We start from the raw sequence: 12,013 nt of genomic DNA, 5'->3' as shown, positions 1-12,013 counted from the left end.
CGAGACAGAGAAGTTGTCCTCGCCGGCGATCTGTGTTTTCCGACGGAGTTGCGGCGCCGGACCACCTGGGTTCTCTTCCCCAGGCCACGGCGAGTCTTCCCATGCCCTTCCCTCACGCCGGTAACGCTCCACGACGATGATTCGACGCCACAAGGGATGCGGCTGCACCACCACGATTGCACTGTTCCGGCAGAAATTGGATGGCCGGACCTACTGGGCTTTGTTCCCCTCGTCGTGGTGAGTTCAACCATGGTCTCCGTTCGTCCATACGAGGCTCCACGACGGAGCAATGAGCTCGGGAAGCCAAGCCAGCCGCCGGCTTCCGCCGCCGATTTCGGCCATTTCCGGCGAGATTTGGCCGTCGGTCCAGTTGTCAAAAATGATCTTCGAGGTACGGGCTATCTTTCCCCTAAGGTGTGTTTTCCCAATTTTGAGAAATTGAAAATTTGATTTTAGGGTGTTTGTTATATTTCGAATTTCTTGAAATTGGACTTGAATTTGAGTGGATTTTGTGCAATTGAAGGTTTTATTATGCAATTAGGATTAATTGGAGTTGAATTTGAGTATTTCTAGGTTTGTGCCGCCGCTGCCACCGTCGGCCCCGCCCCTCGTGGCGGCGGGTTGGATGGTTTCTTGTATTTTTCCACTTCCTTAGAGTTCTAGTAGCTTAATTTTAAGTTCGGTGACTATCTGGGGTTATTTTTGTGTGTTGTTAATGGCCGGGCAGCCACCGTGTGTGGTGGTTGGCCGCTTGTTTCGGTTGTTTGACAGCTAGTTAAAGAATCTATTGTATATTGTTGGTTGTCTGGTCTTAACAGGTACATGGGCTCGGGAAATCTTATTCCCGATGCCGTTATGCTGCCGGATTTGGTATCCGAGCAATGGCACCGTGAAGGGTATTTCGGTCTTTTACGTAGTTAAATTGTGAGTGAAACTTATCTGCTTATATTGTAGAGTACCGTGGTTTAATTGTCTGTTTTATGGATTTGCTGCTTTACGTTAGAGAAGACTAGGTGTAGGATTTTGAGTTAGGAGAATGAATTGATGAGGATTTGAGGTTAGGAAATTATTTAGGAATTATAGGGTTACCCGAGAATAATTGCTGGATTAGAGAAGAAACACTTATTGTCGAGGATTAATGAAAATGATTAGGTAATTATCTTACAGAATAATCAAGTTACTTTTGAGGAAGCATTTGGTATGATTTGGGTAATAAACAAGTGAAAGGTCATGAGCAAGAATCAATTTCGGAAGGGATTCCTTGATTCGGCATAGTTCGGAGTAAACTGAGAGTAAATGTTTAAAGAATAAATTGTCTGACAACAAGTGTTGATGATGATGCATATGTAGAGATGAATCTGAGGAGTAATACATGGGGGATTTATACATTGTGAAACAAGGATGGTTATGAGATGGTTCTGAGAATGTTGTGACTTAAGTTGTGTGAGAAATCCTGCCTGCTCGTGCATTGATTCGCTCTGCATGAGAAGTGGCGAGCATTCCTGCCTGCTCGTGCATAGATTCGCTCTGCACGAGAAGTGGCGAGCATCCTGCCTGCTCGTGCATTGATTCGCTCTGCATGAGAAGTGGCGAGCATTCCTGCCTGCTCGTGTATAGATTCGCTCTGCACGAGAAGTAGCGAGCATACCTGCCTGCCCGTGCATCGATCCGCTCTGCATGGGAAGTGGCGAGCGATTTACAGTTTGTGGCGTAAGATTTCAGTTTGTGGGGCATTTTGAGAAATGAAATTACATCAGTAAATATTTTAATAACAGTTTCAGTAGAGCTTTGTGTTTTTATTTCAGTTATTTTAACAGTTTTACAACTTGAAAATACTATTTATTCTTCAGAGTTCGAATCACAGTTTTGAGATGACTTAAAAATGGATTTGAAAGAAGAGATGGATTTGAGAAATAGTTTTAAAGTTGGAGGGTTTCAAAGAGCGACGTGAGTGAGATTAGGAGGATTTCAAAGAGCGTCGTGAGTGAAATTGGAGAAAATGTTTGTTTATACCGTGTATTGTATGGCTTTTGTTCGTTAGGACTTGGGCTGGTTAGAACTTGGTAAGGTTTAGGCTTGAAGCTTGAGAAGGGAAGCGAGGGTGATTATGTCGTGAGGTTATTCATTAGGATGTGAATGTTTGAGGTTGATGTTGAGGTTGATAGTAACGATTAGGCAATTGATTTGTAAGAATGTTTTATTATTATTATTGATGAGATTTAATGTGCATATGAGGAGTTTTTTTTGATTATCTTGATGCTTGGATGGTTGGTGGTGGAATGTTTTGTGATTAAGTAATTATGGATATTTTGCGGATTGTTTTTGAGTTTGGGGATCGAGAAAATTATTGAGGACAATTATTATGTCATTTCACTCATACGAGCTCTAGTGAGCCTACCGGATTGTTGTATAACCCGGTACACCATGGATGTGGTGTAGGATGATGTTGTTTAGGTTGAGCAGGCTGAGGAAGCAGTGGGGAGAAGACGAGGCAGTGGGACCCAGAGAGATTTGTTTAATTGTTTTTACTCAGTGGTTTGTTTAAAATGTTTTGACAGAATTATATTTACTTATGTTGTTGTGCATGGCTCAAAAGTAAGAGAAAAAAAGATTTAACAGTTTGATGTTCAGTATTTTCATGGGCCCGAGGTTCGGGGCGTTTCATACACTTTCACTGAATTTAGTTTCACTGAAAAGAACACAGCAACGTTATAAAAAAAAAAAAACAACACAACAAGCCATCGAGATGGGAGGAGTAGCCAACACAGCAACCATCACACAGCCAAATAAATAATTGTAGCAGATCTACAAAAGGAATTAGCAACCATAACTACAACATCACACAGCCAATGAACAACAATCAATTTAATCGCATACAAAGATTTACAAGCTAGATCTAGAAATTATTACGAGCATAAATACAGATCTAAAAGCGATGAGGAGCTTAATTAGATCTTACTGAAGATCTTAGTAGCATCTTCGATCAACCTCTCCAATCTTAGAATCTTCGATCTTAGCATCTGTGATCTTAGCATATTCAATCATCATCCCCAATATCAAACTCAAATCCTAGGCTCTCAATCCCATCACCATGTCTCGTAGCGCTTTGTAGTATGACTGCCTCCATCTCGAAGTGCAACCTACTCGCAAGTAAAAGGGGAAGGAAGCGAGTCATCGTCTTCGCTCTCGCCGGCATCGGCCGTCGGACGATCAAGGATTGACGGAAACAGAGGGATCGGTGAGAGAGAGGGAGAGAGAGAGCCCTGATTCAAACAAAAACTATAATTGTTTTAATTAATGTATGCAATGAAATAAAAGAAAAGGGCAAAATTGATATTTTCAAATATAAAAAGTCATCAGTCACTCAATCTGTATTGACTTAGGGGGGTTTAAGCAAAAATCTAACTAAATTTAGGACACTATAAATTAACTGGACTATCATTAGGGGGTTTATAATTATTTACTACAAGTTGTGCAAATATCGTTTTCATAAATCAAATTGGTGAGAAAATTAGGCTCTATTTGGAAATAAAGTTTTCAAATTTGAACAAGAGATTTCAAACTTGGGATATCTTCTAACAAAGTTGAGTGAAAAAACTAAAATGGATACATGGATTCAAATGTTTCAATATATAATCATTTCAAATTTTACATTGTATCTAGTGTTTTCAAATCTATTTAATTACAATGTATTCAGGGTTTTGATATTTTATTTTTTTTAAACTAATCTACTTTTCTTGTCCAAAATCCTAATCATGTTATGTAAATTATTCTACACAAATTGTATCATAGTTGAATAGCATGACCAAGAAATTTAAAATAAAATAAAATGAAGATAGCTTTGCATGAACAGGAAGACTACTTCTCAATCATTTAGTGAATGGCGTCATATAGTTTGACCCTCTATTCTTCTCCTTAGACTCATTAGAATGACAGTGGCCCACACGTCCCATTCCATCCTTAGCATCAACTGAAATTGCCCAATGATTCAACGACCAATTCTATTGGAATCGCTATCTCTCGTTTGGAAGGTTTTGCCCCTAGTCTCTTGACTCTTAAGTCTTAACCTAGAAAATTACTTTGGTCAAAACAGAAAAAACCTAGAAAATTAGGGTGTGTTTGATAACGTTTTACAAAACAGTTTTTCATTTTATAAATTTAAAAAATGACAAAAATGCGTTTGGTTGCAATATTGAGAAAACAATTTTTAAAAAACACAAAATAGAATTTTTTGTTTATAGTGTAAATTCAGAAAACGACTAAATTGACAGGACCGCCCCCGGATTCCACCTTGAAACCCGAAGAGGTCCTGCGGGAATCCAAAATCAAGGAAAATCCTACCGGAAATTCGGCAGAACCTCCCCTGAAAATGGACTAACCCAGAAATTTCAAAACCTGTTAAAAAGCACTTCTAAACAGCAGCCACCTCTACCGCAATCAAAAAGGGTCTCAAACCCAACAATTTCACAGAGAAACCAACTTAATATTTAAAGTGGTTATCAGAGCCTCCATTCTATTACAAGTAAGTTTTACAAAGTTAAAATGATGCCTATAGTGTCCGAGTAAGGATATGGATGTAACGGCCTCGGCGTGATTGGCTCGACCTCCACCAAAAGTACTACCTGGGGGGGGGCAATTTAAGACAAAACAAAAGAAACTGTAAGATAACTCAGTAAGTGGACAGTTTAATGAAAATGTAATCAAAGATTTAATATCTCTTCAGGAAACCCTTCTCAATCACTTTTAACTCTAAGACTTCACGTTGCTCTTTGAAATCCCCCAATTTTAAATACTATTTTCAAAATCATTTTCGACAATCATCTCCAATAGACCTCACTATACTGAAAAAGCAATAAAACTTTCCAAGCTGAAAAAATAGCAAATATGAACTGAAATTATCTTTATAAACTGATATCTCAAATACTTATACTTAAAACTACACCATTTTTGTATCCGTACTGTAGACAATGTCCTGGCCACAATCCCGCGCACGGGCAGGCTCGAATCCTGGCCACAATCTCGTACGGAGGGTCGCTCCGCACGAGCAGGCTCGTATCCTAGCCACAATCTCATACGGAGGGGTCACTCCGTACGAGCAGGCTCGTATCCTAGCCACAATCTCATACGGAGGGGTCGCTCCGTACGAGCAGGCTCGTATCCTAGCCACAATCTCATACGGAGGGGTCACTCCGTACGAGCAGGCTCGTATCCTAGCCACAATCCCGTGCATTTTACACAGGCAGGCTCGACCGGTCAATACGTGCATTTATACATCAGTTTTTAAATACTCTTTTCACAATTCCCTTTTAACAACCCAACTCATAAAACATGTGTCTTTCCTCAACTCACAACATCTCAATTTTTAAAGTCATTAGTCTCAACCAGAATATCATTTGAAGAAACTTAAATAATAATTCTCAACACAAATCCACCATTAAATCAATGAAATCATAAACATTTAGAAACATAAACTTTTATAAAAATAAAGTCCACTCACAAATTGGGGGAAATCTAGTTTAGATCCTCCGCCGGATCGTCACGAGCTACGGTCGCCTCGCCTAATAAAAGCAATAGCATACAATTAGACCCATGTCAACGACCAATAAACTGTATGTGCTTACAAGAAAACCCGACGTCCTAGCTACTTCACGTTCTTCCCTATGGTTAGAAGTCGCCTCTTTAAAACGATGAGACTCTAAAACTTATTCCCAAAACATCCTCGTTTCGACCTACGACACCCAAGATCGCCAACCAACTTAGTCAAAATATTCAAATTAATGCTAGGAACTTAGAATGACAGTGGGGAATTCAGAACCTCCGTCGTCGCCACTGCTCAAAGTGGCGGTTCTAAGATCAAATTCCACAATTTCCTCAAATTTCACAACCTCTTTAAAATTCTAGATTCCAATTAGGTTTCAAATGAATAAATATTGTCCGACGATGGTCCAAAAATAATCTCCAAAACAAAATTTACAAGGCCAACCCGAAATGGCCCATAATTCCTCAAAAATCAAATTCCTAAATACCCAAAAACTATTCATTTCTCCAATTTGTTTAAAATTCTCAAAACTAGTCATAAATTAAGGGTTCCTAGGGGTGAAAAATGTCCACACACATTCAAGAACACCTCCAGAAACTGAAACTTAAAGGGAACCCGAAATGGGTTCTAAACCCCAATTTTTCAGAATCACAATTACTCAAAATTGACAAACCATACTATATGGGTTTGGAAGCCCAAGAATAGAGGAAGAAAACCCACTAACCAATTTCTTGATTGGAGTTCGAAATTGGCCGGAATCAGCAAGAGAAGCCGGCGGCTGGGGAAGTTTTCTCCGGCTGTCTTCTGCTCGAGGGGGCACCGGTCGGCGGAGGGGAGCTCGAGGGAAGACGGCCGGCCCACAGGGGTCACGCTGATGGCCTCGTACCACTGGGACAGTGGCCGGAAGCTGTCCTCCGATAGTGGTGCTGCGCGCACAGAGGGAAAGAGAGGGGAGAAAGCGTCGAAGAGAGAGAGAAGGTTGACTCAAGGGGAAGGTGGTCAGCGTCGGGGTGCTCGCCGTAGGTCGAGGTCGACAGTGGCCGGCCGGCGATGGTGACTGGGAGGGGGCGTGTGCGCGGGGAGGAAGCTTCGAGAGAGAGAGAGAGAGAGAGTAGTCTGTGAGAGGAGAGAGAGAAAACTGAAAACAAATTTTCAGTTTTTGGGTTTTTAAAACTTAGGCTGAGCAAAATTACAATTTTGCCCCTCACTTCAAAAGCCCGTAACTCACAAACCAAAACTCGAATTGACGCACAGTTCGCGTCTATGGACTCGTGGGTTCGAGATCTTTCCAATGGGTCAAAAGTCAAAATCAAAAGCCACCTAATTTTAAAAGTCAACTTTGGGTCAAGCCCAACCCAAAACCCTTTTTATTTTCTAAATAAGTCTCAAAATCTTCAAAATAAAAATTCAACATCCTTAAAAAAAAAATCTCTTAAAAACATAGTTAAATAAAAATTTAAATTTCTAGTGAAAATTTGGGTCGGGTCGTTACAACCTTCCCCCCTTAAAAAAAAATTTCGTCCTCGAAATTTAGATGTCTTGAAAGGATAGGTAGAAGCCAAAAAGCATAATCTTGCCAACTAGTTGTAAATCAAACTTCTAGATTCTACAACAACCCTTAAATGATAAAGGAAAGTGTGTGGTATCAGGGCCCAACAAAATACATGCATTTTGCCCAAAGATAGAAATCGTACCCATTATGACTTCCGGTGAAGCCAAAGCATCCTGGTGCGTCATAGCGAAGACTCTGCCCTGGTCCCTGGGACGTCCTGGCTGACCCCTCTGCTGTCCTCCGCCCATGCTGACATAGCTGGATTGAATACCACCACTCGATGTAGTACCCGCAGTCTGCACTACTCTTTGCCCCTGACTCTGGCCCCCGGAAGTCAATCCCAGAGGAAGGGCTGAACCTGAAACTCCTCCAATACCCTGTTGTAACTTTGGGCACTCCCTCACAAAGTGACCCGTCTGCCCACAATGATAACATCCAGCACTACTCGCGTGACATACCCCAGTGTGGTACCTACCACATGTACTACATTTTGGGTGATTTGTCCCACGATGGCGTCTATCTTGGGACCCGCTCGACTGTGCTGAGCCTCGACCCGAACTACTCACAGACTGATGGGTATGACTCTGTCTATGCCCAGATCCTCCACTATCCCTAAAGTCACGTCTTAAACCTCTGAATTCCCCGCTCCCAGAAGAATTGGAACTGAAACTGGCCCTCTTGGATGGTCCTTGACTAGGACCACCCGCTGAAGTACTCGAAAAAGGGCGACGTCTCGCCTCGCTGCTGCCCCGCTCAGCTAAAGATCTCTCAACTCTCATGGCAGCATCTCTCAGTGAAGAGAAAGTGGAGTGGTTAGCTGCAGTGACTGCCGTGCGAATGGAGTCTTTCAAACCCTCTTCAAACCTTGAGCATCTGTCTGTCTCATCTGCCACAAGTGCTGGGCAAAATCTAGAAAGCTCAGTAAACTTCCTCTTATACTCTGTTACTGTCATAGAACCCTGTCTCAACCTCAAAAACTCCGCCCTCATCTCGTCGCAATAAACTCTGGGATAGTATTTCTCATAAAAAGCTCTCCTAAACCTATCCCAAGAAATCTCAACTGCCGTGAGTCCCAATCGCTCCGAGTCCCACCAGTAATAAGCATCACCCACTAACAGGAAGGTAGCCAAGACTAACTTCCGGTCATCGGGACATCCCATAACCTCAAAAATCCTCTCGAGTTGTATCATCCACTCGTTAGCCACACTGGGATCTGAAGTACCCGAAAAATTTGAGGCCCCGAGCTTACGGGCACGCTCAATGCTGAATTCTCCTTCAGGAAAAGCCCTAGTACGAACGACAGCAGCCACTGCCTCTGCTAGCCTATCAATAGATTGCTCGAAACCCTGTGTCGTCTCATCGACACCTTCGGCTACCCTATGGTGGGTCCCCGGTGGTCGGCCACGTCGTCGAGGAGGCATAATACCTATAGGAAAACCAAACTCTTATCAATAATTAGGGATGCACATTCAGTGCAAAATTGAGGAATCCAAAACCTAATGCTCTGATACCAAGTTGACAGGACCGCCCCCGGATTCCACCTTGAAACCCGAAGAGGTCCTGCGGGAATCCAAAATCAAGGAAAATCCTACCGGAAATTCGGCAGAACCTCCCCTGAAAATGGACTAACCCAGAAATTTCAAAACCTGTTAAAAAGCACTTCTAAACAGCAGCCACCTCTACCGCAATCAAAAAGGGTCTCAAACCCAACAATTTCACAGAGAAACCAACTTAATATTTAAAGTGGTTATCAGAGCCTCCATTCTATTACAAGTAAGTTTTACAAAGTTAAAATGATGCCTATAGTGTCCGAGTAAGGATATGGATGTAACGGCCTCGGCGTGATTGGCTCGACCTCCACCAAAAGTACTACCTGGGGGGGGCAATTTAAGACAAAACAAGAGAAACTGTAAGATAACTCAGTAAGTGGACAGTTTAATGAAAATGTAATCAAAGATTTAATATCTCTTCAGGAAACCCTTCTCAATCACTTTTAACTCTAAGACTTCACGTTGCTCTTTGAAATCCCCCAATTTTAAATACTATTTTCAAAATCATTTTCGACAATCATCGATCTCCAATAGACCTCAATATACTGAAAAAGCAATAAAACTTTCCAAGCTGAAAAAATAGCAAATCTGAACTGAAATTATCTTTATAAACTGATATCTCAAATACTTATACTTAAAACTACACCATTTTTGTATCCGTACTGTAGACAATGTCCTGGCCACAATCCCGCGCACGGGCAGGCTCGAATCCTGGCCACAATCTCGTACGGAGGGTCGCTCCGCACGAGCAGGCTCGTATCCTAGCCACAATCTCATACGGAGGGGTCACTCCGTACGAGCAGGCTCGTATCCTAGCCACAATCTCATACGGAGGGGTCGCTCCGTACGAGCAGGCTCGTATCCTAGCCACAATCTCATACGGAGGGGTCGCTCCGTACGAGCAGGCTCGTATCCTAGCCACAATCCCGTGCATTTTACACAGGCAGGCTCGACCGGTCAATACGTGCATTTATACATCAGTTTTTAAATACTCTTTTCACAATTCCCTTTTAACAACCCAACTCATAAAACATGTGTCTTTCCTCAACTCACAACATCTCAATTTTTAAAGTCATTAGTCTCAACCAGAATATCATTTGAAGAAACTTAAATAATAATTCTCAACACAAATCCACCATTAAATCAATGAAATCATAAACATTTAGAAACATAAACTTTTATAAAAATAAAGTCCACTCACAAATTGGGGGAAATCTAGTTTAGATCCTCCGCCGGATCGTCACGAGCTACGGTCGCCTCGCCTAATAAAAGCAATAGCATACAATTAGACCCATGTCAACGACCAATAAACTGTATGTGCTTACAAGAAAACCCGACGTCCTAGCTACTTCACGTTCTTCCCTATGGTTAGAAGTCGCCTCTTTAAAACGATGAGACTCTAAAACTTATTCCCAAAACATCCTCGTTTCGACCTACGACACCCAAGATCGCCAACCAACTTAGTCAAAATATTCAAATTAATGCTAGGAACTTAGAATGACAGTGGGGAATTCAGAACCTCCGTCGTCGCCGCTGCTCAAAGTGGCGGTTCTAAGATCAAATTCCACAATTTCCTCAAATTTCACAACCTCTTTAAAATTCTAGATTCCAATTAGGTTTCAAATGAATAAATATTGTCCGACGATGGTCCAAAAATAATCTCCAAAACAAAATTTACAAGGCCAACCCGAAATGGCCCATAATTCCTCAAAAATCAAATTCCTAAATACCCAAAAACTATTCATTTCTCCAATTTGTTTAAAATTCTCAAAACTAGTCATAAATTAAGGGTTCCTAGGGGTGAAAAATGTCCACACACATTCAAGAACACCTCCAGAAACTGAAACTTAAAGGGAACCCGAAATGGGTTCTAAACCCCAATTTTTCAGAATCACAATTACTCAAAATTGACAAACCATACTATATGGGTTTGGAAGCCCAAGAATAGAGGAAGAAAACCCACTAACCAATTTCTTGATTGGAGTTCGAAATTGGCCGGAATCAGCAAGAGAAGCCGGCGGCTGGGGAAGTTTTCTCCGGCTGTCTTCTGCTCGAGGGGGCACCGGTCGGCGGAGGGGAGCTCGAGGGAAGACGGCCGGCCCACAGGGGTCACGCTGATGGCCTCGTACCACTGGGACAGTGGCCGGAAGCTGTCCTCCGATAGTGGTGCTGCGCGCACAGAGGGAAAGAGAGGGGAGAAAGCGTCGAAGAGAGAGAGAGGGTTGACTCAAGGGGAAGGTGGTCAGCGTCGGGGTGCTCGCCGTAGGTCGAGGTCGGCAGTGGCCGGCCGGCGATGGTGACTGGGAGGGGGCGTGTGCGCGGGGAGGAAGCTTCGAGAGAGAGAGAGTAGTCCGTGAGAGGAGAGAGAGAAAACTGAAAACAAATTTTCAGTTTTTGGGTTTTTAAAACTTAGGCTGAGCAAAATTACAATTTTGCCCCTCACTTCAAAAGCCCGTAACTCACAAACCAAAACTCGAATTGACGCACAGTTCGCGTCTATGGACTCGTGGGTTCGAGATCTTTCCAATGGGTCAAAAGTCAAAATCAAAAGCCACCTAATTTTAAAAGTCAACTTTGGGTCAAGCCCAACCCAAAACCCTTTTTAATTTCTAAATAAGTCTCAAAATCTTCAAAATAAAAATTCAACATCCTTAAAAAAAAAATCTCTTAAAAACATAGTTAAATAAAAATTTAAATTTCTAGTGAAAATTTGGGTCGGGTCGTTACAAAATAATGTTTTCAGTGAATTTAGAAAATATAGAGAACACAAATACAAATAAAAAAAATTTACAACTGAAATGAAAAATGAAAAAAATGAAAAAACATATGATCTACACTTCCTCCCCACCTAGCCAGACCCACCTCCGGCGGCAGCCATACCCCCCGCCGCTGCCCACCTCACCCATCTCTCTTCATCTCTCCTATATTCCTTTTTTTTTTTCTCTCTACATATTTCTCAAAATATATACTTCATAATCCTTTTATAGTTTTCAATTCTCGCTTCAATAAACGAATCAAGACTTCCTGTAACATCCATGGGAAGAAGCTCACGAACCTTAACAACCCTTACATAGAGAAAATACATTCGTTTAACTAGATCATAGGTGCTTGCAGTCTTGTCTCCATTAATAATAAGGTCACCCACAACTTTTCCACCTCCAAGGTAGTCGCACCGACTGAAGTGGGTTGGGTTTTGTGAAACTTTTCTCTTTTTTAATTATATATTTTATGAAATTGGTTAATAATAATTTATAATTAATATATTTTGTGAATATAATTATTTGGTTGTAATAATTGGTTAATATCAAAGCTGTTTTCATTATTTTTGTTTTATATAATTGTTTTTCAATTACGTTACCAGACGCCTTTTCA

This window comes from Dryas octopetala, chromosome 8 (genome assembly GCF_963921425.1).
Source record: "Dryas octopetala chromosome 8, drDryOcto1.1, whole genome shotgun sequence".
Lineage (NCBI taxonomy): Eukaryota > Viridiplantae > Streptophyta > Magnoliopsida > Rosales > Rosaceae > Dryas > Dryas octopetala.
This window is presented reverse-complemented; position numbering follows the sequence as displayed.